The 26,582-nt window shown below is 40.1% G+C and overlaps 1 long non-coding RNA gene across 1 annotated transcript in view; it reads left to right on the top strand.

Moving 5' to 3' along the window:
• LOC103878645 overlaps positions 1–23,722 on the top strand; it is a 157,028-nt gene extending 133,306 nt beyond the window's left edge. Inside the window, exons 2-3 of the long non-coding RNA XR_004179344.1 lie at positions 4,946–7,700; positions 22,577–23,722. This is a non-coding gene — a long non-coding RNA (uncharacterized LOC103878645). The remainder of the gene's footprint in view (positions 1–4,945; positions 7,701–22,576) is intronic.
• Positions 23,723–26,582: the final 2,860 nt, after the last annotated feature.

The following is a 26,582-nucleotide window of genomic DNA, read 5'->3' on the forward strand; positions in this document are numbered from 1 at the left end:
ATCTTTTTAGATAAAATAATGCAAAATGTTTGGAGAAATTGAATTATTTAGATGGCAAAGTGTATAGAAAAGTGTAATATGTTCAACACAAAGTGTATAGAAAAATGTAATATGTTCAACAAGAAAGGAATAAAAGCTCTGAAAGGACAGTATAAAACATATTTGGGTTTTCCCCTTGAGACTGTGAACCCCATGAAGGGTGATGTGGAACCTGTTACTCACCTCTATCTAAAACTTGCATCAGGCTTGTCATGTAGGAAATATTGAGTAAATACTTTTGAATTGGTGGAGAAAAATTAGCCTTAAGTCTGAGTCTACACCTAAACCTCTCTGAACTCAGGAACAGGGGTGAAGACATAACCAGAGGTGATAAAAACAGACAAGAGAGAGCTTGATGTGTCTATGAGAGGACATGATAGCTGCCTGTGGATATTGAAAAAACTTCTAAGCGGCATAGGGTAAAGACTTCATCCATGATGCTCAAGTGGGAGAACTGGCACCAAGGGTGAGGTGGCTTTGGGATTCACTTTGGAAAAAGCTATTCAACCACAGAATGAACTGTAAACTCTCCCACACTAAGTTTGGTAGAAAATACTTGAGCTGTGTCAGGTTCAATAGGTTTATAAGGTAGAAAACATGTGGTTCAATCTTAACTGAAGCAGACCCCTAAAAGGAACAATAATTCAATGTGTGAAGCAATCTAGAAATCTTACAAATTTTGGCACAACTTAATAGGAAACGTTTGGACCCAAACCATGAAAAATAAAACCCCTATAGAAAACACGTTAATAAAAAACACTCTTTATTTTGTGTATTCCAGTGGGTGGTTTCTTGCAAAACTTTTAAGAGTTTAGGACCAGGTTAGAAAAGCATGAGTAGGCAGTTTTGGAATGTTTACAGTCTCTATGTGAGGTTCCTGAGCATGGGAAGGAGAAGGAGAAGCTTCTAAGACTAGTGGTTCTCACAGTATGCCCTCCAGAGGACCAGCACTATCAACATTACATGATAATTTGTTAGAAATTAAAAATTTTGAGCTCCTCCCAGACCTACTGAATCAGAAACTCAGGAGTAGGGCTCAGAAATCTGTGTTTTAGCAAGACGTCTAGGTGATTCCAACACAAGTAAAAGTTTGAGAACAACCGAATTAGACCACTTTTAGGGACCCTTCTAACTCTTAAGATCTTATTTCATTAATACATATTCCACATGACCATACACTCCTCAAAGGTAGAAATCACACCTTGTATTTCTCATGGTTTCTTACACAGACTCACAGTTCTGCCATCTGTCAGATTCGTAAGAAGAAACCATTAGTAAAATTTCGGAAGTTGGACCACCTCAAAAGACTTAAAGTTCCATCTTCAAATTACAGATTGACATCCCTTTTATTTCCTGCCCTTCCTAAGCCTTCCTTGAAGTTCAGTGTTCAAATAGGGGCTGGGCACTGTGGCACGTGCAGATACTCAGGAGGCTGAGGTGGGAAGATTACTTGAACCCAAGAATTCAAGACCAGCCTGGATGACCTAGTAAGACCTCATCTCAAATTTTAAAAAAAATTACAATTTAAAATAAAAGAAACTGATAGGATCTTATTCAGTTTTCCAGAAAAAGATCCTGTAAAGTTGGTAGAGGAGCAATTTTTGGATATTCAGACTCAAGTGAAGAGTCAGTATTCTTATTACTTTGGGATTGGATTTATGTATGATGAAATTGGTTTTTTTTTTATTCTTACATACTTCCTGCAAGAAACACACATTATGAAACTTTAAGTTAATGTTTGATTGTTCTATGCCTAAATGGCAAATGCTAATAACAGTCAAACTGAAAGATGTTGCAAAGAGTCAGAAAGCCTGTGAAGGTAGTTGAAAGCCTTCTTTTACAGATATGCCAACTAAGGCCCAGAGAAAGGAAGTGCTTTGCCCAGGGTTACAAAGCTCTTTATTAATGGTACATCCGGGATTAGACCCCAGATTTTCTGACTTCTGGATCAAAACATTTACCATGACATTAGAAATTCCCAAAGCAGGATGACTGAGGTATATCTCTATTTTAAAATCCTACGTAAAAGTAAATGTCATGATGTTTTTTAGAGTTTAGAAACATTGGTGTATGCAAATTGCATGCCTCTATTCAGAAGATATGGCATGTCTGGATTAATCTTCTCTATTGTTACTTTAAGTAGAAATGACTAGTCATGTATTTCACTAACTGAAACACATTGAATAGAAAATAAAATCACTGCCCTAGAGCCCTGTCTGACACTAATGTATGCATGTTTATCTTTGCCTTCATATTCCACTAGACAGTCTGTGAGGAAGCTTTTAAAAGTATTTTCAATGGAGAAAGCTGTGCTTGTAGCTCTAGCTAGATTTGACTGGTGGCTGTTGAGTCATAGGTGGGATTGAAAGAGCCCATGGTGATAGTTCATAAAGTGGATTCTAGAGCTGCTGGTTTGCCCAATGCCAGGACTTGTCTCTGGGCACCAAGTAGGCACTCAAGAAATTAAAATGACCTCCTGACTTTGAAGCTCCCACTTCAGGTATTATATTTATTTGAATTCATTTACTGAACAAATTTATATTGGAGAGGCCATAAAGCCTAATAACTAAGAACACAAGTGTTAGAGTCAGATTGAGTTCGAAGGCCAGCTCTACCCCTTCCCTTGCTTTTAGGCTTTAGACAAGTTACTTACTCTCTCTGAGTCTTACTTTCCTAACCTATAAAAAGGAGTTCATCAGTTAGGATTCAGAGAAGCAGAACTAGGTGATTTGGCCTTATGCAATTATGGGTGCTTGTTAAACACTGTCTGCAAAGCTCCTGTCTTTGTGACTGATGCTAGTTCCTGAAGCGTTCAGGGCAGGCAGTTGGGAAGCAAAAGTGGATATAAGGTGGAGAAGAGGAAGGGCAAGTTGGGATGCATGGGCATGAGTGAGAGCCTTCAAGGACCAATCGGAACCTGTGTCAATTCTCATTGCTTCCAACTTCCATGAAGTGGGTGTCCTGCAAGAGAAGCTGACATTCTTCATCAAAGAGCTAAACACACACCTGGCTGAGGAAATAGAGAAACTAAAGTTGTATCCAGGGGAAGGTGGAGCAGCTGTGGGCTTGACTGTTACCCCAGGTCAACGAGGTTAGCCAGCAGATCAGCAAGAACTGCCTAAGCACAAAAACAAAATGGCCCCACTTCACTTTTGTGTTCCAAATCTGGCGTGAAAGTCAACCCAACCCAGAAACACCATGAAGGGGATTCTGGGAAATGTAGTTCAGTCTAGCAAGGTGGACAGGTCGCACAGATACCACATAGGGTGAACCAGCCCACTCTGTAGACTTACTATGAGTGTGAAGCCTGAGAAAATACATAGTGATTATGATGATAATGTCACGTGGTTTCCACTGTGAACAATAGTCTATTTCAGATATGGTAGAGGCCAGAAACATGTCTTGAGCCCCTGTTCTCAAGTTCTTTACATTCTAACATAAGAAAGAACACGTGAAGATGAGACATTATAATTTTAACAGTTCCCCATAATTACAATGTTGCAAGAATTGGTCTGTTTTGAATGGACCAGTTTGGGGGGCTTACCCTTTAAAACATTCAAATTATTTCTTATTTTAATCATTTTTAATGAATATCTTTCACACATGCATTTTACATTTTGTGACATCTTACATAGTATGAAGGAAACCATTTAAGCTTTCCTGTATGACTCAGTCATCACTGGGAGTGTCAGTTAATTGCATTGTTCTATAATGGGACCAGTTGTATTTGAAGCAATTTGGGCTGACGCTAAATGATTCTATTGATTGACATTGTTCTCTCTTGTTCTCTGCTGGCATTTGCTGTGATTTTTAATCTTCATGCCTATGGTGATATCTCTCCCTTCTTCTAATCTGCTGCTTCCAATCTGCTATCAACTGAGAAACCAGATAACAAAGCTTGTAAAAACTGTGCACAACATGCAATAACATAAGCCTGATGAGAACTTGAGCAAAACCCATTTTACTGCATTTTTTCCTTTTCTCAGAGCAATGCAATTTCAATGCCCCCATAAGTAGTGTTTCTTTCATTTTGTAGATTACTAAGTAAAGAAGGACAGTATACTTTTATACAGAACGGAGGCACTTCCAACAAGTGAGGCCAAGTGGTGCCTTGGCTGTCTATGTGAACAAAGGTTTCCTGATACTCAGTCAAGAAGGCCAGTGGGAAGATGGAGTTATCATACAGCACAAGGCAATCTAGATGTGTGGGCTCAAAAGGACCTTCCTGTGGCAATTGGGACCACTGTCACACTGGATATGGCAGTTTAGTTTCAGCAAGATGTCACTAGCCAATGAAGTTTATGTTAGTAATTGTAGTTTTTAAATTTTATATTTTTTGCTATTTGGTTTCTAAATTTTATAGTTTAAAAATACCTATAATATGGGATGTTTATACATAGGTTCTTATGGTGTGTATAATTGCAGTAAGCGTGCTTGTGCATGGGGAAGCATTTTCTTTTGACGAGTAAGAATAACTTTCGAGTAAGCTTCAGCCCTATCTGTCAAATTATGCTCATTTCAGTTTTCTGCTCACGTTAAGGAGAAATCTTTCAATTCTGCCTGTCTGGGGGCTTCTATTTCCTTCAGCCTTTGCATTGGCAGTGTTCAGTTTTGCTTTGTGATGCAATGTAGCATAATAGCCAAGAAATGGACTCTGGGGTCAGGCAATGCGGGTTTGAATCTCACTTCTAACAAATCACTGGTTACGTGGCCTTGAGCAAGTTAAACTCTCTGTGTCTCAGTTTCCTCCTCTATTCAGCAGAGATAACACATTATATACCTGCTAGGGTCCTTGTGAGGATTAGATGATACAGTTCGTACAAAGTGTTAAGAACAGTGCCTGGCAAAAAAAATGAGTGCTTCTTAAATGTTGGCTATTGATATTCTGGCTTTTCTGTCATTCCAGAGTCTCCAAGCATAAAATGATGCTGAAAAGAAATGAAATGAAAGGAAGACGAGCCAAACCATGAAAGTTAATACTGGCATTATGAAAAGTATTGCTATGAATCCAATTTATTTAATTATAAGTGTTTTTAATTAATTTGAAAAGAAGATGGCCATCCCCATCAGTGTTTGGCAGAATGCCTGCGTTTGAGGATGAAGAAAATATTGTGTGTGTGCACATGCGCATGTAATGCTTTCACGATGAAAAACGACTTCAATCATCAATTCGAAATCCTGTTCAAAGTGAAATCACATTTGCATGACAAACAACACAGCATCTACCAATTAGAATCATGTTTACTTGGCAGAAAGAACATTCGTGAAACCAACACCAGTGTCACAGCCACAGAGGAGAATTGCATTTTATTCGTCTTTTTGGTTCTAGCATAAAACATAAAAGGTACTCAACTGTTGTCTAAAGAATGAACGAATGTATCATTTAATAAATGACGAACACACAGAGGAAAGAACACGTAGGAGCTGTCTGCAGAAGGTGAGAACAAGTGTCAAAAAGGAATAAACAAAATAACAAAAAGAGTAGATTAGTGGAAATCCATATTATTCTCAAGCTGCAAATTGATCCAACGATGTAGGTCTCACCTCAGTTGGTCCTCAGTGGTAACTGCAAGATTTGGGGTGGTAAGAATGGTGGTGCAAATGCGTGTAAATAAAGTGTGTGTGTATTTGAATGTGTGCACTTTTAATTAATTTAATCTGGCTCACCCAACCTCTTCTGAGTCCAAAATCACAAAAGAGAAGTTAATGGCCCTTCATTATCAGTCATATGAGACAGAATACGCAATAGCTTTCTTGAAACTCAGTGCACTCTTTCCCTAACTAGCACTATTATCCTGTCCCTTAATCTATAACTATGAAGGGGGAGAAAGTAGGTTCTGATTTTCGTCTTCCGTTTGGCTGCTCACTTCTTATTCTCACTGGAATCAGAACATAAAAGAAGAAGATCCTAGGAACCTTAACCCTGAGGGTCTTCATAAGATGGCTTAATTTATTATCCTCCTGTTCCCCTTATGCAGAATGTCAGGTTTGCTAACCAGAAACTGCTGCAAATTTTTTGCAAGAACCGCTATTACCTGGTCCTGCAAGTCCTACAAGAAAGTCCTCTTGGGGACTCTCACCCCCTCTTCTCAACCTGGTTTCCATCCCGTGTAAACCACAGAAAATCTCAGGCACAAGACAAAGGGGATTCCCAATGGGTATGAGCTCTGTACATTTCTTAACTTCAAGTTCTTTCACTTATGCTTCACCAGCCTCTTTAGATATTTGCTTGGAATTACAAGTATTAATGTCAGTTCTTGCTGTAGTTGTTGTTTATGTGCCCACAGTGGTGCTGATTGCAGGCTGACTCTGACCTCTGTTCTTCAGATCTATCTGAGCTATTGTTCAACCTCAGCAGGAGGCAACCCCAGGGGCCTGGCTGTGAGCCTCCAACTGATGCTGTTGTGGGCAATCTCATGGCATTAATAATATTGAGTGAGAAGACCTGGGATTGAATCTCAGCTCCAGCTCTCTCCAGCTTCATGACCATGGGCATGTTACTTCACTTCCCTGAGCCTAACATCCTTATTGCAAGGAGAAGAACTAGTCTCTCCCTCCCAGGGTTATTAGGAAAAATCAAAAGAGATAACTCATGTGACTGGAATATGGAAAACCTGCTCTGGAGCAGATGCTTAAATAATTATTATTCCTGCTTTACCCCTGTTGCAATGCTTGTTATATTTTCTTCACACTATAGATCTTAGAGAAAAAAATGTTACAACCCATTGGAATAAAGAGATGAGGTTCTTCAAGCCAGAGGTTTCAGCTGACCCAGACTTCAGCTTATGCGGTATGCCTGCAACCATCCTAGGTTCTCTGCATGCCACGGTATACCTGGTGGGAAGCTTTGGGATGGCAAAGTGTGAATCTTGACCCTTGTGAAGGTGTGGCCTCTGAGGCAGAGCTGTTCGTATTTGATCATTGAGTCACAGCAGCGTGACAGTGGCAACTCACCTAATGGTCTCTCTGCAGTGTTCTCACCATGGCGTCCCCTGGAAAGTGAGGTGACAGTTTTAGGGCTTCGTCCAGCCCCAGATACGTAGTTAGCTCCCCATAAATATTAACTGTCATTGGCTTTGTAATTACTCTAATTTGAACCAAATTGGGCCTAGAATAACCACAAATTTGTTTTTCTCTCCAATCGCTTTATTCAAAATGCTCCGCCCTGTTTCTCCTTTCTCTCCCTTGTGAATATCTCTGTCAGACCCCTCAGTCTTCTTATCATTTTCTGATATTAAAGAATACAGTAGGAGCTTCGATCTCATTTTAATTTGTTCCCAACTTCTCCACCGACCTTGGCTGGAAACCTCAGAATGGGACCTTTGAGTAGACGTCTCTTTCCATTCCTTCTTGCTTTCACCTCTGGTATGTTGGGATTTGCCTATGGGGTTGGAGGAAGGGGAAGCTCCGTTTTTTGTGGGCACTTCTGGTGGTTTGCAGGTTTCCTACGTTAGGGAAGAAAGAGTACAGAGGTTTCTCACTCCGTGCATGCACAGGTGACCCTTGTCCCTTCCACTTGCAGTTATTGGCCAAAACTGGCCACTGGCCCTTTCCAACTGGCCACGGAGCTAAGAAGTGTGTTGTGCTGGTTGCCCAGGGAGGAGTGGAGAGCTGGGACCACTGGGGAACACTACAAATCTCCATCACAGGCCATTTGTGTGGTAAGCTCGTTTTAGGAAAGAGTGTTGAATGTCTACAGGAGCAGATGGTGAGGAGAGGGATTAATGGAGCTGAAAGACCAGGGACTTTGCTATTAGATGATCCTGCTTAAAAACACAACCGCCTAAGTTGGAACCTTTGCACTGTTGGTGGAAACGCAGAACGGCCCAGCTGCTGCGGAAAACAATATGGAGGTTCCTCAGAAAATTAAAAATAGAACTACCATGTAATCCAGCAATCCTGCTTCTGACTTTCCTGCCCCATGTAAGGTAGTTTCATTTCCTTACATACAAAGGAAATCTAATTGATATCTCGAAGAAATAACTGCACTCCCACAAACAAACTTACAAACAAACTTAAACAAACAAAGAAACAAAACCCCCCAAAACCCATGTTCTTTGCAGCATTATTGACAATAACCAAGGTATGGAAATAACCAAGTGTCTCCCACAGATGAATAGATAAGAAAATGTGACATATACATATTATGGAACAGTACTCAGCCTTAAGCAAAAATACCTTGTCACTTACAGCAACATGGATGAGCCATACAGACATCATGTTAAGTGAAAAAAGCCAGTCACAGAAGGACAAATACCACATGAGATTCCACTTATACGAGGCATCTATAATAGACTCAGAACAGAGAATACAATAGTTGTTGCCAGGGACTGCTGGGAGGGAGAAATTGTAATTTGCTGTTCAATGGATATAAAGTTTTAGTTATGCTAGATAGAGATCAGCTGTATAATATAGTGTCTACATTACACTGTAATATAGTGCACTATAGTAAACAATACAGTGTCACGAAATTCAAAATTTGTTAAGAGGGAAGATGTCTGTTCAGTGTGTTTCTTACCACAAACAAACAACCTCCCCCCACACCAAAACCCAAAGAGACACAAGGATACTTTGAAAGGTGTTGGATATATCTATTACCTTAATTGTGGTGATGGTACCACAGGTGCTTGCATATATCCAAACTCCAAATTGTACACGTTAAATATGTGCGGATCTTTGTACACCAATGATAGTTCAATCAAGGTGTGAAAAAGTCTGTGTTGGCCAGGCACAGTGGCTCATATCTGTAATCCCAGCACTTTGGGAGGCCGAGACAGGAGGATCACTTGAGGTCAGGAGTTTGAGACCAGCCTGGCCTACATGGTGAAACCCCATGTATACAGAAAATACAAAATTAGCCTGGTGTGGTAGTGCATGCCTATAGTCCCAGCTACTCAGGAGGCTGAGGCAGGAGAAACGCTTGAAACTGGGAATCAAGGTTTCAGTGAGCTGAGATCGTGCCACTGCACTCCAGCCTGGGCAACAGGAGCCAAACTCCATCTAAAAAAAGAAAGGCCCAGCACGGTAGCTTACACTTGTAATCCGCTGTTGTTCCTACTATAGGCGTCTCAGCAATATCTGGGTATTTATGGGCCCTGGATATAATGATGTGATAACATTACAATGAATCACTAATGTATTTAGTGCCTCATCTAGAGCCAAGTGGGCAAATGCACAGAGACGAGGATTTAGGGACAAAACACCACTTGGCGATATCGAAGCTCTGGAACCATTTCTAGAGTTCAGCTCTGCCCAGCCTTGACAGCTAACCTGATAAACAGACTTACCAAGAGAGAGGAGTAATTGGGGCCAGGTGAAGCATGTCCTGGATCTCACTCTGAAATAGCAGGCCTCTGATTACGGCCCAGAATAGAGAGATTCTTTTATGAAGTGAAAAGAGATGGGCTGGAAACAGTGGCTCATGCCTATAATCCTTGAACTTTGGGAGGCTGAGGCAGGTGGATCGCTTGAGCTCAGAAGTTTTAGACCAGCCTGGGCAACACAGTGAAACCCCTGTCTCTACTAAAAATACAAAAATTGACCAGGTGTGGTGCATGCTGGTAGTCCCCGCTACTTGGCGGGGGTGAGGCAGTAGATTTACTTGAACCAGAGGTCAAGGCTTCAGTGAGCCAAGATCACACCACTGCACTTCCAACCTGAGTGACAAAGTGAAGTCTTGTCTTTAGAATATATATACACACACACATATATATAAAAATATATATATTTATATGTGTATATATATATTTATAGGTATATAAATATATATAAATACATATATATTTATATATATAAATAAAGCCATTTATATATATATAATAAAATAAATGGCTTTATTTCTTCTCAACATAGAGCACATGTGAGGAAGGAAGGACTTGGAGGGGAAAGGCGGGGAGGGCTTACTTCAAAGTACAAATTTTAGGGATGAATTTTGTGCTCAGAACTGGCTGCCCTAGAATTAATTCTCTCTGTCAGAACTGAGAGACCCTTAGGTGTTGAAGAAGAGGTCAAGCAGTCAAGAAAAAAGGAGAGAGAGAGGAATATATGTCCTGTTTTCGGATTGGTGAATTAAATAAGGCTAGAAGAATCTCAGAAGAGGCAAAGTTTCAGGGAGGAACCTGCAGAAGTTTCTGGGTCTCTAAAGACAGGTTCTGGTAGCTCCAAAAGCAGCACATAAGGCTTAGAAAGTTTTGGGTTTCTAGAAATCTCATAAAAAGCTGATGGCAGCATTTATTAGTCTGTTCTTGCATTGCTATAAAGAAACACCTGAGGGGTAGGTAATTAATGAGAAAAGAGGTTTTATTGGCTCACTGTTCTGCAATCTGTACAGGTGGCCTCTGCTTGGTTCTGGTAGCTCCAAAAGCAGCACATAAGGCTAAGAAAGTTTTAGGTTTCTAGAAATCTCGTAAAAAGCTGATGGCAGAATTTATTAGTCTGTTCTTGCATTGCTATAAAGAAATACCTGAGAGTGGGTAATTAATGAGAAAAGGAGTTTTATTGGCTCGCTGTTCTGCAGTCTGTATGGTGGCCTCTACTTGGCTTCTGGGGGGATCTCTGGAAGCTTTCAGTTGTGGCAGAAGGCAAAGGGGTGTGAGGCATCTCACATGATGGGAGCAGCAGCAAGAGCAAGAGGGTGTAGGTGTTACACACTTTTAAACAACCAAATCTTATGCGAACTCACTGGCTATTGTGAGGACAGAACCAAGGGGGGTTGGTGCTAAACCATTTATGAGAAATCCACCACCATGCTTCAATCACCTCCCACCAGGCCCCACCCTCAACACTGGGGATTACAATTCAACATAAGATTTGCTGGAGACACACATCCAAACCATATCACAGCATAATTAACTTCTTAGGAGATTTCTGCCAGTCAATTTCAAGCCCACAGGATGATTCCTGGCAAAGCTGAAGCCAAACTTTCTCCACCCTTTCCTTCCAGCCTTCTCTGTCTTCCTCCCCACCCCAGATAACACAGTTGCTGTTGTGGCTCCAGACTAGCAATGTGATACCATTGCTATTACATAGAAAATGCTATTTCTGAAGCAGGCAGATACGTGGTCTACACTGTGTGTGTGGGGGTGGTGGGGGGGGGAGGTGCAGGTGGTGGTGGGGAGGTCCTCTTGCACTTAGAAACCATGCATATCTCATTGACTCAACTATTCAGGTTCTTTGAGTTAAAAGAGGTAGAAATGCTCCTCGACCAGTTTAATCTATCTAAGGAAACTGATTGGTTCATGGAACCAGGGGAATCTTAGAGTGGATCAAGCTGCAGGTTGGATTGTCTGCAGGGTTTGTACAATATCTTCAGAAGTCTCTGTCTTTATTGCTGTCTGTCACTCCCCATCACTCAGCTATCTGCCCCTGCCTGTCTTTGTTTTCAGTTAAGCTTTGTCCATATGGTAACAGAATTCTGTCCTCATCTTAGACCTGTAACTCCATCACTGCTTACATGTAATGTAAGCATATGCTGTCTTTGGAAATTTTGCTTTCTAAAGAAAAGCAATGTTTTATAGGCTGCATTTACGTAAATCTCCCCAAAGGGCTCTGATTCATCTTGTTTGGGTCTTGAGTTCAAATTAAAACCAATCAATATGTCCGGATTGTGGGAATGAGTTTGCAAATGACCCCTCTTGGTGATGTGCCTAACCCTGTGGTAGAAGAGGCAAAGCCAGCCGATTCACAGCCCTATCACACAGGGGCAGGGAAGTCAGTTACCAAAAGGAAGGGAAGCAGAGCACACAAAAGAGAACACATGTTCTGTATGCTGACCTTTTATGCATTTGGCAAGTAGGACATGTAAGAGTTGAGGACTGAATTAATTCTATTACCGGGAAGTGTGGGAATCCTCAGTTCTCGTCTAACTTGGGAGAAAGAATTCAGCCAAGAGACATTCAGTAATGTAAGCAAAAGGTTTATTAAGGAGATAAGAGTACACTCCAAGAGAAGAGCGAGCTGGTCTGGCTGGAAAAGTACCAGTAGCAGTGCTTGTTTAAAGAGACCGTATACTCTGAAAGATGAGTCAGAGTGGGCTGCTTAAAAGAGAGAATGAGCCAGCAGCAGCGAGAGTGCTGCACTGTGGTTTTTATTATGCCAGATTTTTTTCTTTAAGTTCCCACCTCTGTTTCAAGTCTCTGCCTTTGTATTTGTCTCGTTTTCCTGCTTCTGTCCTAAGTCTCTGCCTTTTCCCCACCTAGTTCCTGCTCCCAGGTTAGTGGGACTCTCCCTTACTGTCCGTTGATGTACCTGCATGTGTGGGCCTGGTGTTGGATATAAATTCTACCTAATGAGAGTGTTGCTCATTACTGCCACCCCAGTAAGGTCGTATAGTGGTTAAATCTGTACATACTGTGTTATGCCCAGACCGTTTGTTCCCCAGAGAAGACCACCAGAGTCCAGAGTCAAAGCCAAGTGGCAAGGATCTTTACTACAAGTTCGAACTTGGTCCCTCCATTCCACAGCATACAGGAGGGCCTGGAACAATGCGAGTGCTTGCTTTTTATAGCCCGATGTAAACAGGATATGTAAAGTTACAGGGAACAAGGTAATTCTCTCGGTTACAGCATTACAATTGGTTAACATTCTACATTTAGCATTCCTTATCGGAGATCTCCCAGGTGATGTTTTTCTGAAGTTTGAAAGAAATATGGAGGAATGTGTTTGTGCTGGACTCAGGAAGTTGGGAGATATATGGGGGATGTGCCTCATTCCTTTCAACTGCACCTGTGTATCTCCTGGGATTTTTTTTTCCTTTGCCCTCTTTCCATACTTACTAGCATGTAGCTAGCTACATTCTGACAGGTTAACTGCAGAGTGAACGATTACTGGCATTTTTTTCTACATGGATATTTCCCCTCTTCTCTGCTTATATCTAGCATGCTTGGGTTGTGTGATCTCTGGGAGGTGAAATTTTCCAGACTCCTCTTTTTTTCAGGGACTCCCCCTCCTGCTCATGTCTAGCTATCTGCCTACTCTAACAATTCCACTTTAGAAGTACCAAAGAAACTAAGAAACTCAGTGTATGACCAAGAAGTTAGAATGAGACCTTTTTGCCTGGTTAAAGCATAATGAGAAATTGGGTAGGGGAGAATTTGACATTATAAATAAATTGAGACCATTTATTTTTAGAAGAGAAAGAGACTTTCATTTTTAGATTTTGATTTCTTTTCGGTTTTCTGTTAAAATGTAGACATCCTTATTTTGTTACTTGGGCTATAATCGTGGGGAGAACTGTATTGGTCAAATAGGCTGCATTTGATGGAAAGTTACTACAGACAGGAAGAAAAAAAAAAAGTGTTTTTTTTTCTACTCTCACTCTCTCACTCACCACAGCACTTCTGACACCAGATGTGTGGAAGCCTGTTTCCCCACATGCCAAGCAATTCTCCAGCAGACACCAGCTGGGTGACCTCTCATTCAATTCAATTCTGACCTTATCTGCCTGGAGTAGATCTACGCCAGTTCCCATAGGTTAAGGGCTCAGTCCTACAAAACTGTCCCCCACTTTAGATGTTAGTAGCAACTAGTTGGTTGTCATCAATACTTATGACCACCTGGTTATCAATCAGAGGTTCCTATAACCCCTTTCTCAGGTTTGATTGGTTTGCTAAAGTGGCTCACAGAACTCAGGGAAATACTCTACTTACATTTATCCATTTATCATAATGGATATTATGAAGGATACAGATGAACAGCCAATGGAAGAGATATGTAGAGCAAGGCAACTGGGAAGGGGCACAGAGTTTTCATGCCCTCTCTGGGTCACCTTCTAGGAACCTCCACATGCTTAGCTACTCAAAAACTCTCTGAAACCTGCCCTTTTGGATTTTCATAAAGGCTTCTCTTGGTAGGCAGGATTGAATAAATAATTGAGCATTGGTGATCCACGATCAGCTCAAGCTTCAGCCCCTGTCCTTTTCTGGAGGTTGGAGGCTGGGCTGAAACTTCAACCCCTCTCTCTAATCCTGCCATGGTTGGTATTTCTGATGAATAGCCCCATCCTGAAGCTATCTAGAAGGTGACAGCCATCAGTCTACTCATCAGCATACAAAAGACTCTCTTATCACGCTGGAGGTTACAAAGGTTTTAGGAAGGAAAGAAGACCTAATACACATGTATCTTATTATAAATCACAATATCGCAAAAGTAGACTAGAATGTGAGTATTTGGTGTGCTGTATTTTACAGCTTTGTAGAATGTTTGATTAAAGTATCTTTTGTATCTCCTTCAGAGACTTCAATGGGCCATAGATATACTGCTCCTCTCATGGTTTCAAAGATGGTACAAACGAGGGGTGGTAATTCCACAGGAGTAGGCTCAGGAAGTGGGGACAGACTGCTTACCTTCTTGTGGGAACAGCCATATTCCTATTTACCATGGATTGTGTGTTGAGCCACTGGCTTAAAAAAAAAAAATAGTGTGGACTGCAAGTGAGGTGATGATTCTGTTTCCGTCCCCAAACTTCCTCCTCTTCTCAGTGAAAAGGTGAAATTTCCATCCTTTCTTCATGCTTGTCCCTCTGAAACTGGCTTTGCAAAAATTGTATCAGTGAGAAAATCATGGCAGTAAAAGACATCTGATTTAACCCACCCTCCACCTTGCCTTTCCCTTAATCATTCCTGGGCTTAGGCTAAGCTAACTTTGGGAGACATTTAGTTTATAGTTTAAATGATAATAAGCCTTCACCTAAATTCAGCTGCCTTTGTGCAGCAAATGAAAGGCCATCAGGCTAGGAGGAGGAGAGAAGCCTGATTCTGCTAAGGTGTAGACATAAACAATTGCCAGCCACTCCTGTGGATAACACCACTATTGTGGTTTGTTTGTTTGTTTGTTTTTTGCATGTCTGACACCTGTGGCTCCACCTGGACCTGCCAACCCCACTCCTGTGGCCCCACTCAGAAGTGATTCAACTCAAGAGGTCAGCTTCAGCTCCCTATAATTTTATCTCAGTCCCAACCAATCATCAGCAAGCACCTATTAGAGAGGTGCTTCTATTATACTCATGACAGAGGTGCTTCTATTACCTACGTACATCTCAGTCACACCTGTGCCCCCAAAGAGCCTTTGAAAAACCTCTACCTATGAGCCTCGGATGAGATTAGAGTACTAACTCCATCTCTCAAAAGGCATGGCTGGCCTTAATGCCATCGTCTTTATTTGTGCAGCAGGCAGAAAGGACACCTCAGGCAATCAGACTTCTGACAATCCCCTTTGTGGCTTTTCTCCCCAACCCTACCTCCGCAACATACACAGAGAGAAGAGACCCTATTCTGGTTGGTCAGAACCCCAGGACACTGTTCCATGGACATTAGTGGAAGTGGTCACTGTGTCACAATTCTTTACCTTTGCTCCCTCTGTCTGTTTGATAAACAGACCAAGGCAAGACCTGCCTTTTTGGGATAAACCTGTTCAGATATTTTCTGCCACTCCACTTCCTCCATGCCCAAACAATAGGAAGCAAGCTTATTAGATATTAACCCTTCTTTTACAAATAATTAAAGTACTGCATTTATCACATCAAAGTTAAATGTATTCTAGGAACTAATTCAGGTTCTTATTTCAGTTTCACTCATCTGCTTGTATATTTGTATAAAAACACCATAGTGGTTTGATGACACTGAATTTATAATGTTCTGATGTCTGATAAGACAACTTTCCTCACTAGGCCTCTCTTGCTGATTTTATTGGCTGTTCTCTGCCAAATGCATTTATTCTACCAAATGAAAATGTAAAGTAGTTTATGTAATTAAAAAAATGCCTGTGGGGACACTAGTTAGATTGCAATAAGTTTAAGCATTAATTTAAGGAAAATGGACATTTGGTAATATTAAGTATCCTCATCCAAAAACATGATAAGTAAAACGTTTACTATAGTATCTGTCATATAAACTTATTAGAGCTAGTAATTATTATTATTATTATCATAATTATTTCCATATGTTCAGATCTTGTTTTACATTTTTCAGTAATATTTTATACATTTTAAGATGTAGGTTCTACCCCTTTTTTCTTAAATTTATTCCTAAGTATTTCATAGTAAATGAAGTTTTTAAAAAATATTATTTCTAAGTATTTGTTGCTAGTGTTTTAAAGGCTGTTATGTATATATGTATCCTGTATCTAATTGTCTGATGACCTTACCCAGTTATCTTATGAATTATAACTTTTTAACTTAGATATTTGAATTTTCCAGAAACATAATCATGTCATCTACAAAAAGCTACATAGTTTCATCTCACCTTTTTGAATGTTTCTCTCCAGAAATGCTGGCTAGGTTTGAAAAGGGTATGGGATGTAGTTGTATTCTCTCAACGTACTCAGTGTGTGGCAGATGAGAAGTCTAAGGTTTGCCTGATTCTTTATTTTTCTTTTGTGGATAACTTGTACTTTCTGTCTGAAGATTTTATTTTTATCCTTGGATATTATTCTTTATTTCCTTTTTTTTCTTTTCCCACCATCATGTCTAGAATATAGCTCCCTCAGTTAGGATCCCAACGGGGATGACAAGTGAATAGTGGGATTTAAGCATTTATGGTTCTCTGATTATGATGCCACACTAAAACAAACAAATCTTAACTAAAACCCTAAAATAGGCAGTAAATTTTAAAGCAAATAATTAATACATTTAAGATTGTGTTTTGGGACATTCTGCAATTTAAAGATTATGTATAGAATAGTTCTTAAAAGCTTAACCCCTGGAATCAAATTCCCTGAGGTTGTATCTCAGATCCAGGCAAACTATTTTACCTCTCTGAATCTCAATTTTGTTGCCTACAAAATGGGAGTAAGGGTTATTCAATACCTGAAAATCAATCAATGTAATAAACCATATTAACAGGATAAAGGGGAAAATACGTAATTATCTCTATTGATGCGGAAAAGGCATTTGGTAAAATCCAACACTTTTTAATGATAAAAAAAAAAGGACTCAACAAACTAGCAATAGAAGGGAATTTCCTCAATCTTATAAAATAAATCTATAAAAAATCTCACGGCTAACATCATACTTAATGGTGAATGACGGAAAACTCTCCCCCAAAGATGAGGAAAAAGACAAGGATGTCTGCTTTCATCACTTCTATTCCTCATTGTGTTGGAAGTTCTAGCAGGGCAATTAGGCAGGACAAATAAATAAAAGATACCATAATTGGAAAGGAAGAAGTAAAACTCTCTCTGTTTGTAGATAACAAATTCTTTTTTAAAAAAATTTGTTTTAGGTTAAAGGGCCTGTTACATGTTACATATGTAAACTGCAGGTCACAGGGATTTGGTGTAGATTATTTTGTCACCCAAGTATAAAAAGTAAAGTAGAGGTTCCTCTTCAAAGACTTTCTTCCCCATCTAATTAGGAATAAATAGTAACTTCTCTTAGAAGCAAAATGTATTCAAAGACCTGTGCTAACGTTCTTAAGTATCTGCTAGCCGTGATAAAGAAATCAATGTACTTATGTTCTTAGCTCCCACAGTTTAGCCTAAATATTTGCCCTGGCATGCTTATACTAGTCCAAGCAAGCATTAGGTCATAGCCTGTTCCTCTTCCTTATTTGAAGGTATTTTTACTTTTCTCAGCATTCCACAAGTTACTTCCTTCTTCCTTTGTTCTCCTCTGCTTTTGCCTCTTTTAAAAAGTTCTAAGTTGCTAGCCAATCGGGACAAAGACAGAATATGAGGTCCCGTTCCAGCCAATAGAAACCAGACACAGCAGTAGGGTGGATGCATCAGGTTATAAATGACCCTATCTCCTTTGTTCAGTGTACTCTCATGGCAAAACTGCTGTCAAGTGTACCCTTTCTGCAGAAAGTATAAAAATGGCCTTGCTGAGGAAATTAAATTTATGTTCAAGGGCTATTTCTTTATAGCACCAGGGAACAAGCATTTCAAGCACAAGTAATAAGCATAGTACTTGATAGTTCGTTTTTCAATCCTCATCCTCCTCCCACCCTCCACCTTCAGGTAGGCTCCAGTGTCTGTTCCCAATTTGTGTCCGTAGGTGCTCAATAGGTAATCTATTCTTATCTATAGAAAACCCTAAATAACCTACAAAAAATGATCAGGACTAACAAGTTCAGCAAAGCTGCAGGACACAAGATCGACATACAAAAATCAATCGTATTCCTATACCCTAGCAATGTATAACCTGAAAATGAAATTAAGAAAATGATTTCACTTATATAACATCAAAAAGAATAAAATACAGCTGGGTGCGGTGGCTCACGCCTGTAATCCCAGCACTTTGGGAGGCTGAGGCAGGCGGATCACGAGGTCAGGAGATGGAGACCATCTTGGCTAACACAGTGAAACCCCGTCTCTACTAAAACTACAAAAAACTAACTAGGCGTGGTGGCGGGTGCCTGTAGTTCCCAGCTACTCAGGAGGCTGAGGCTGGAGAATGGCATGAACCTGGGAGGTAGAACTTGCAGTGAGCTGAGATAGCGCCACTGCTCTCCTGTCTGGGTGACAGAGTGAGACTCTATCTCAAAAAAAAAAAGAATACTTAGGAATAAATTCAATAAAGGAGGCTCAAGACTTGTATACTAAAAATTACAAGCACTGTTGAAAGAAATTAAGATCTAAATAAATGAAAACAATCCTATACTCACAGAAAGAAAGACTTAATACTGTTAAGATAATAATACAGAAATGAAAATGCTAATTCTAAAATTCAAAAGAAATTGCAAGGTACCCCAAGAACACACTACCAGATTTCAAAAGTTAATACAAATTTACAGTAATGAAGACAGTGTGGTCATTGCATAAAGCTAGAAATATAGATTAGTAAATTAGAATTAAAATTCCAGAAATAAATCTCCATATCCATGGTCAATTAATTTTTCACAAGGATACCAAGACCATTCAATGGAGGAAGAAATAGTTTTTTCCGACAAAGAGTACCAGGGCAACTGGATGTCTGTGTGTAATCTTTGCATAATATAATTTATAAAAATTAATTACAAATGAAACAAAGATCTAAATGTAAGAGCTAAAGCAATAAAACTCTTAGAAGGAAACATAGATGTGAATCTCAGGGTTCTCTAGAGGGACAGAACTAATACAATATATGTATATATAAAAGGGAGTTTCTTAAGGAGAATTGACTCACACCATCACAAGGTAAAGTCCCACAATAGGCCGTCTGCAAAGTTGAGGAGCAAGGAAGTCAGTATTGGATCAGTCTGAGTCCAAAAACCTCAAAAGTGTGGAAGCCAACAGTGTAGCCTTCGGTCTGTGGCCAAAGGCCTGAGAGCCCCTGAAAAACCACTGGTGTAAGTCCAAGAGTCCAAAAGCCAAATAACTTAGAGTCCAATGTTCAAGGGCAGGAAGTATCCAGCACGGGAGAAAGATGAAGGCCGGAAGACTCAGCAAGTCTGCTCTTCTATCTTCTCCTGCCTGCTTTATTCTAGCCTCAGAGGCAACTGATTAGATGGTGCTCACCCAAATTGAGGGTGGGTGTGCATCACCCAGTCCACTAACTCAAATATTAATCTCCTTTGGCAGTACCTCAGGGACACACCCAGGAACAATACTTTGCATTATTCAATCCAATCAAATTGACACTCAATATTAACCATCACAGACCTGGATGAGGCAATGGTTTCATTTCAAAAACCAAAAGCACAGGTAACAAATAAAAAATAGATGAATTTAGTTTCATCAAATTTTACAATTTTTTTTTGTGCGTTAAAGGAGACTAAAAGAAAGTAAAAGGACAGCTCACAGAATGGGAGAAAATATTTGCAAATCACGTATCTCATAAGCATCTAGTATCCCAATGCAAATCAGCAAGAGACAGAAAGCATATTAGTAGTTGCCAGGAACTAGAAGGGAGAACGAGGAGTGACTGCGTAATGGGTGTAGGGTTTCTTTAACCCTAAAAGGGCTGCTTTTGAGGGGCAATGCAAATATTTTGAAATTAGATAATGGTGATAGGTACACAACATTGTGAATGTACTAAAAGCACTGAATTGCACCTTAAAATGATGAATTTTACATTATGTGAATTTTACCTCAATAAAGAACATTTACAATTCAACAACAAAAGGACAAATAACCCAGTTAGAAAATGGGCAATGGACTCGCATAGACATTTCTCCAAAGAAGATATACAAATGGCCCATAAGCACATAAAAACATGCTCAACATCGGTAGTCATTAGGGAAATGCAAATCAAAACCATGAGATAGCACTTCACACCCACTAGATGGCTATGATTTAAAAAATGGAAAATAACAGGTGTTGGCAAGGCTGTAGAGAATTGGAGCACTCAGACATTGCTAGCTTGGGAATGTAGATGGTACAGCCACTGTGGAAAGTTGTTTGGCAGTTCCTCAACCAGTTAAACATAGAATTAACATACGACCCAGCAACTCCATTTCTGGGTATATACCCAAAAGAACAGAAAATATATATTAAAAAAAAACAAACTTGTACACAATGTTCATAGCAGCATTATTCATAATAGCCCAACGTAGAAACAACCCAAATGTCTATCCACTGATGAATGAACAAACCCAATGTGGAATAATGCTCATTAAATAGAACGTTACTTACCCATAAAAAGGAATTAAGTCCCAATACATGCTACAACATGACCAGACAAACCTTGACAACATTATCTGCTAAGTAAAAGAAGTCAGACACAAAAGGCCACATATAGTACAATTCCACTTACACGAACTATCAAGAATTGGCAAATCAATAAGAGATAGAAAGCAAATTAATGGTTGCCAGGAATTAGAAGGGAGAATGGGGTGTTACTGCTTTTACAGGGCGATGCAAATGTTTTGAAATTAGATAGTGGTGATAGGTGCACAACACTGTGAATGTACTAAAATCACTGAATTATACACTTTAAAATGGTGAATTTTACATTGTGTGAGTTTTACCTCAATTTAAGAAAATGGGACAATACCATATGTTTTTCAAGGTTTTGTGAAAATGATGAGTTAATATACATAAAAGTACTTAGAGGACTGCATGGCACATATGAAGTGCTAAATAAATCTTGGCTTATTATTGCTTGTAGTACTAAGAGAGGGAAGATGAAAGTGTCAAGAAGATATTAAGGGGAACCAGCAGAGAAACTGGGACGCCAGCTTCCTCAGGGATGCTCCCTCACTCAGTTTGTGTCCTCATGAGTTTGTCTAAATGAAGAGCACAGTCCAGATCTCTCAAAGCCTTCTTTTAATTCTTCTGGAAACGTCTTTCTTCCGAAGCCACTACTCAGGTTGTTCAGTTAATAGGCACAAACAGAATCCTCACCTAGGTCCTCACTCTTGCTGGGTTTGAGAAACGACTGCCTCCTCAAGATCATCAGGCTTATTTTTCTCATTCTGGGTTTCTTCGTTTCCTGCAGTTATGCCTCATGGAGCATGGGTGGCTTGCTTTTCCTGGGCACATACGGTGCTTGATGGTATAGATTTTGTTCGTATGACAAGTTCTTCTGTATCGGTCAGGGTTTCAGCTGGTAAGCAGAACTATGGTGAATTACAGGAGAGGAATTTGACCTTGCACAATTGTAGGGAATTGACAAACTGAAGGTCCGGGAGGGAGGGGATGAGAACCAAAGAAGGGCTCACCATCCATTGAATATGAGAACCCAAACACATCCAGGCACCAAGGTGGGGCGGCAAAGGGACAGCTCAAGTGGAGTTCTGTGGGAAGCTGCCTCTGTAGCTTCTGCTCTAGGGGCCTCCCTCCAAGCATTTGCTGATGAACTCAAGGCTGTTGTTGGTCCACAGGCTCAGGAGTCGGGGAGAAGAGCTGGATGCAGAGGGAAGAGAGCAAGAAAAAACTGGAGCCTTGGTGGCCTTCACAAGTCATGCTTCCTTTCTGCCCTCCCAACCTCTTGAAAATGTCTTTTTTGTCCAACTCTAATGTGGAACCACACAGGTTAGGAGGACACTGGGAAATATAGTTTCAGCTTTGCCAAGTGTGCATGGTACAAACCATGACACATTCCTAATCTCCATAGGGGAAGTTAGACAAATGAGATCTTAATATGCATAGAAAAAAAACAGCAGTGTACAAATGTGGTTTCCAATAAATATTTAAAAGAATCGGCCGGGCGCGGTGACTCACACCTGTAATCCCAGCACTTTACAAGGCCAAGGCAGGCGGATCGCAAGGTCAGGAGTTCGAGGCCAGCTTGACCAACATGGTGAAACTCAGTCTCTACCAAAAATACAAAAATTAGCCGGATGTTGTGGCGCATGCCTGTAATCCCACCTACTCAGGAGGTTGAGGCAGGAGAATCACTTGAACCCAGGAGGCAGAGGTTGCAGTGAGCCAAGATTGCACCACTGCACTCCAGCCTGGTGATAGAGTGAGACTCCATGTCAGAAAAAAAAAAAAAAATGGGGAATCCCATATTCCTTCATTGAACAATTATTTTGATTGGGGCATCACTGTAAGGATTTTAAAAGGGAGAATTTATTGATTTAAAAATATTTAAAGAGATAACATTGGTCATATGAGCCCTTTACTCTTCCCCTTTGATGACCATATTGAGTAACAAATCTGTTTGTTTGTTTGTTCACAGGCTGCATCCAGGTGGTGTCTCAGACCAAGTGAATACAGGGAGAGTGACCCAAGATAGTGAGAGAGAAGCATGATGTATTAATTATCTATTGCTGCATCACAAATTGCTGCAAAATTTAACGGCTCGAAACAACAAAGACTCATTATCTCGTTGTTCCTGTGGGTCAAGAATCTGAGCCTGGCTTATCTGGGTGCCTCTGACTCAGGAACTCCTACCAGGCTGAATCAAGGGGTTGGCTGGAGCTATAGTCATCTCAGGGTTTGGCTAGCGGAGAATCCACATCCAAACTCACACGGCTTTAGCAGGCTTCGGGTTCTTACTGGTCGTTGGCCAGAGACACTGTTTTCTTGACGTTGGGTTACTCACAATATGGCATCCAGCTTTTTTCAGTGGGGGACTCGAGGAGGGAATATAGGGAAGAAGAGGGAAGGAGAGAGAAAGAGAGAAAAAAGAGAGAAAGAGAATATGCTTTTTAAAAAACCTAATCTCGGAAGTGACATCCATCATTTTTGCCTTATTCTGTTTGTTAGAAGGGAGTCACTAAGTCCAGCCCACGTTCTGTAAGAGGACATAACACAAGGATGTAAACACCAGGAGGTAAGGTCATGGAGGGGGGCATCTTAGAGGCTGCCTGCCACACATATGGGGTGTGAAAGGCTTTGCAGAGTTTTGACCTCATCTAAAAAGCATTGGAAAAGCCATTAAGTAGTGTTGTAAGAGATGTATGTCTTCCAAGAAACGGACATTGTTTTAACTGGACAAAATCAATGTATTGTTTCTAAATTTTTCTTATTTTCTTGATATTTTGCAATTTTGGTTTTGTTCCTCTCTTTGGCAAAAGAATCAAGAGAAAGTTTAAAAATTTCCAGACAGCGCAGCATTTTTGTTGTTGTTTTTCACATGATTGTTATTTCATACTTTTAATGCTTTGTGTTCAGAAAACATGCTCTATGTTATTTCTACTTTGAAATGTTCCAAAAATCCTTGAAAAGACTTTTTATTTCTTTTACTCTGATATATTCTTATATATTACATGAGACTTGTTTGTTGTGTGGCTTGGGACTACATGGTGTCATTCTATCTCATCTATCAAGCCCTAAGAAAGATGTATTTGAATCTTCAATGGGGAATGAGTTTCTGTTTCTCCTGAGGGGTTTTTTTTTTTTTTTTTTTTTTGAGACGGAGTCTTGCTCTGTCGCAAGGCTGGAGTGCAGTGGCGTGATCTTGGCTCACTGCAACCTCTGCTTCTGGGTTCAAGCGATTCTCCTGCCTCAGCCTCCTGAGTAGCTGGTATTATAGGCATGTGCCCCCACGCCCAGCTAATGTTTGTAGTTTTAGTAAAAATGGGGTTTCACCATGTTGGCCAGGCTGGTCTCCATCTTGTGACATCGTGATCCACCCACCTCATCCTCCCAAAGTACTGGGATTACAGGCTTGAGCCAACAAGCCCAGTCCCTGAAGGGTAAATTTTATTAACCAAACACTGATTTATTTTTACTTAATGTGTAGTAACTCATGGGGAATGTTTATTATGTTATAAACTATATCCTTTATTATTTTAAAGAACGCTTCCTTGTCCAACATAATGATTTTTCGCTTTTCTTATTTACTTTTGTTTGTCGAATTATTGACCACCCCTTGATTGTCAGTTCTTCAGGTTATTTTGTTTTAGATGTCTCCCTCCGGTTTTGATTTTTGGTACAGCCTGCAGATATTTAAGGGAATAAAAGATTTTAAAAGGTGAGTTGGTCTGATGTAAGTTAATTGATGAGACAACTTATTTTATTCTTATCATCTTGTTTTTCTATTTTCTTCTATTCTGAATGCTCCTTTTTTAAAAAAAAAAACACAACTTTTACTCTATAGTATTTGTTCTCTTTGTTTGTTAACTACTCTTTTCTTCTGATACCATGAAAGGTTATGAAGACTTTCTTTTTGTTCTTGTTGTGGTTATTTCATTTATTTTCTTGAATTTCACCTTTAAATAGTGTCTAATGGCCCCCTTATATGAGATGAGAAACTTGGTATAGGTCTTAGTTCAGGCTGGAAATTATGAATGACCACAGACTGGGTGACTCACGGACAACAGAAAATTTATTTCTCACGGTGCTGGAGGCTGAAAATTAGAGATCAGGATGCTAGCACTGCTGGGTGCCAACGAGAGGTCTCTTCTAAGTGTAGACTGCTGACTCTTCAATGTACCCTCACATGGCAGAAAGAGGGCCAGGGAGTTTTGGAGGGTCCCTTTTATAAGGACACTAATCCCATTCACGAAGCCTTCACCTTTATGATATAATAATCTCCCAAAGATCATGCCTTCTATACCATCACCTTGGGGATTTGGATTTCAACATGTGCATTTAGGGAGAGCAAGACACAAACATTTCATCTACAACAGTATACTCCTACTGTCTTCTGTCTCTCTCTCTACCCTGATACTTCCATCACTGATTAATTTGGTTACACTATTTTCCATTGTTTCTCTTGGGATTAACCTTATAAATGGAATCATATACTTATAGTTCTATTATTTTATGTATCACCTCTATATACTCTTTTTTGACTGTCCTCCCTATCCTGTTGTGAAAGACAGGGAGGTCAGCCCACATATGTGATCCCCCACTTTCTTTCCATATCCCAATTCATGAGTTTGGTGAATTACATTATTATGTATTGTCAAGGTAAGCATAAATTTGTGTTTCCCAAAACTATTTAGCTTTAGTTTCGCATTGTATGTTGATGCATGAAATCAATGGTTTTCCTTTGTGACTGCATCATGATGAACTGGACTTTTCTTTCCATTTTATTGTTCGTTTTAGAAAATGCTCTAAAACCTTTTGTAGTAGTCTGTTCTCAAACTGCTATGAAAATACTACCAGAGATTGGGTAATTTATAAAGAAAATGACTCACAGCTCAGCATGGCTGGGAAGGCCTCAGGAAACTTCCAATCATGGTGGAAGGGGAAACAGGCACGTCTTATATGGTGGCAGGTGAGAGAAGTGAAGTGTGAGCCCAGGAAAAGCTGTCACTTTAAAAATCATCAGATCTCATGAAACTCACTATCACAAGAAAAGCATGGGGGAAACTACCCCCATAATCCAATCACCTCCCACCAGATTCCTCCCTTGACATATGGGGATTACAATTCCAGATGAGATTTGGGTGTGGACACAGAGCCAAACCATATCAGCTTTACACCCAGAAATCTTGAGGATTTGCACATACAGATGGTCTGCTTTTTGACTTTATGATGGTGTGAAAGCGATATGCGTTCAGTAGAAACAGTAGTTCAAGTCCCCGTATAACCATTCTGTTTTTCACTTTTATTACAGCATTCAATAAATTACGTGAGATAGTCAACACTTTATTTTAAAATAGGTTTTGTGTTAGATGATTTTGCCCAACTGTAGGCTAATGTATGTGTTCTGAGCACATTTAAGGTAGGCTAGGATAAGCTATGACATTTGGTATGTGTGTCAGTCTATTTTGTGTTGCTATAAAGGAATGCCTGAGACTGCATAATTTATAAAGAAAAGAGGTTCATTTGGCTCAAAGTTCTGCAGGCTGTACAAGAAGCATGGCACTATCATCTGCTTCTGGTGAGGCCTCAGGAAGCTTACAATAATGGAGGATGGCTAAGGGCAGGGGCAGGCATTTCACACGGTGAGACAGGGAGCACAAGAGAGAGGAGGAGATGCCAGGCTTTATTTATTTATTTTTATTTAAACAAGCAGATCTCATGGTAACTAATAGAGCAAGAATTCACTCATTACCGTGGGGAGGGCACCAAACCTTTCATGAGGATCCACCTCTACGACCTAAACACCTTCCACTAGGCTCCACCTCCAACACTGGGGATCACATTTCAACATGAGACTTGGAGAGGACAAACATCCAAACTACACCAGTAGGTAAAGTGTATTAAAATGTATTTTCCATTTAGGATATCTTCAACTTATGATAGGTTTATTGGGATGTAACTCCATCATAAGCCAAGGATCATGT

Source organism: Papio anubis, chromosome 17, assembly GCF_008728515.1.
Source record: "Papio anubis isolate 15944 chromosome 17, Panubis1.0, whole genome shotgun sequence".
Classification (NCBI taxonomy): domain Eukaryota; kingdom Metazoa; phylum Chordata; class Mammalia; order Primates; family Cercopithecidae; genus Papio; species Papio anubis.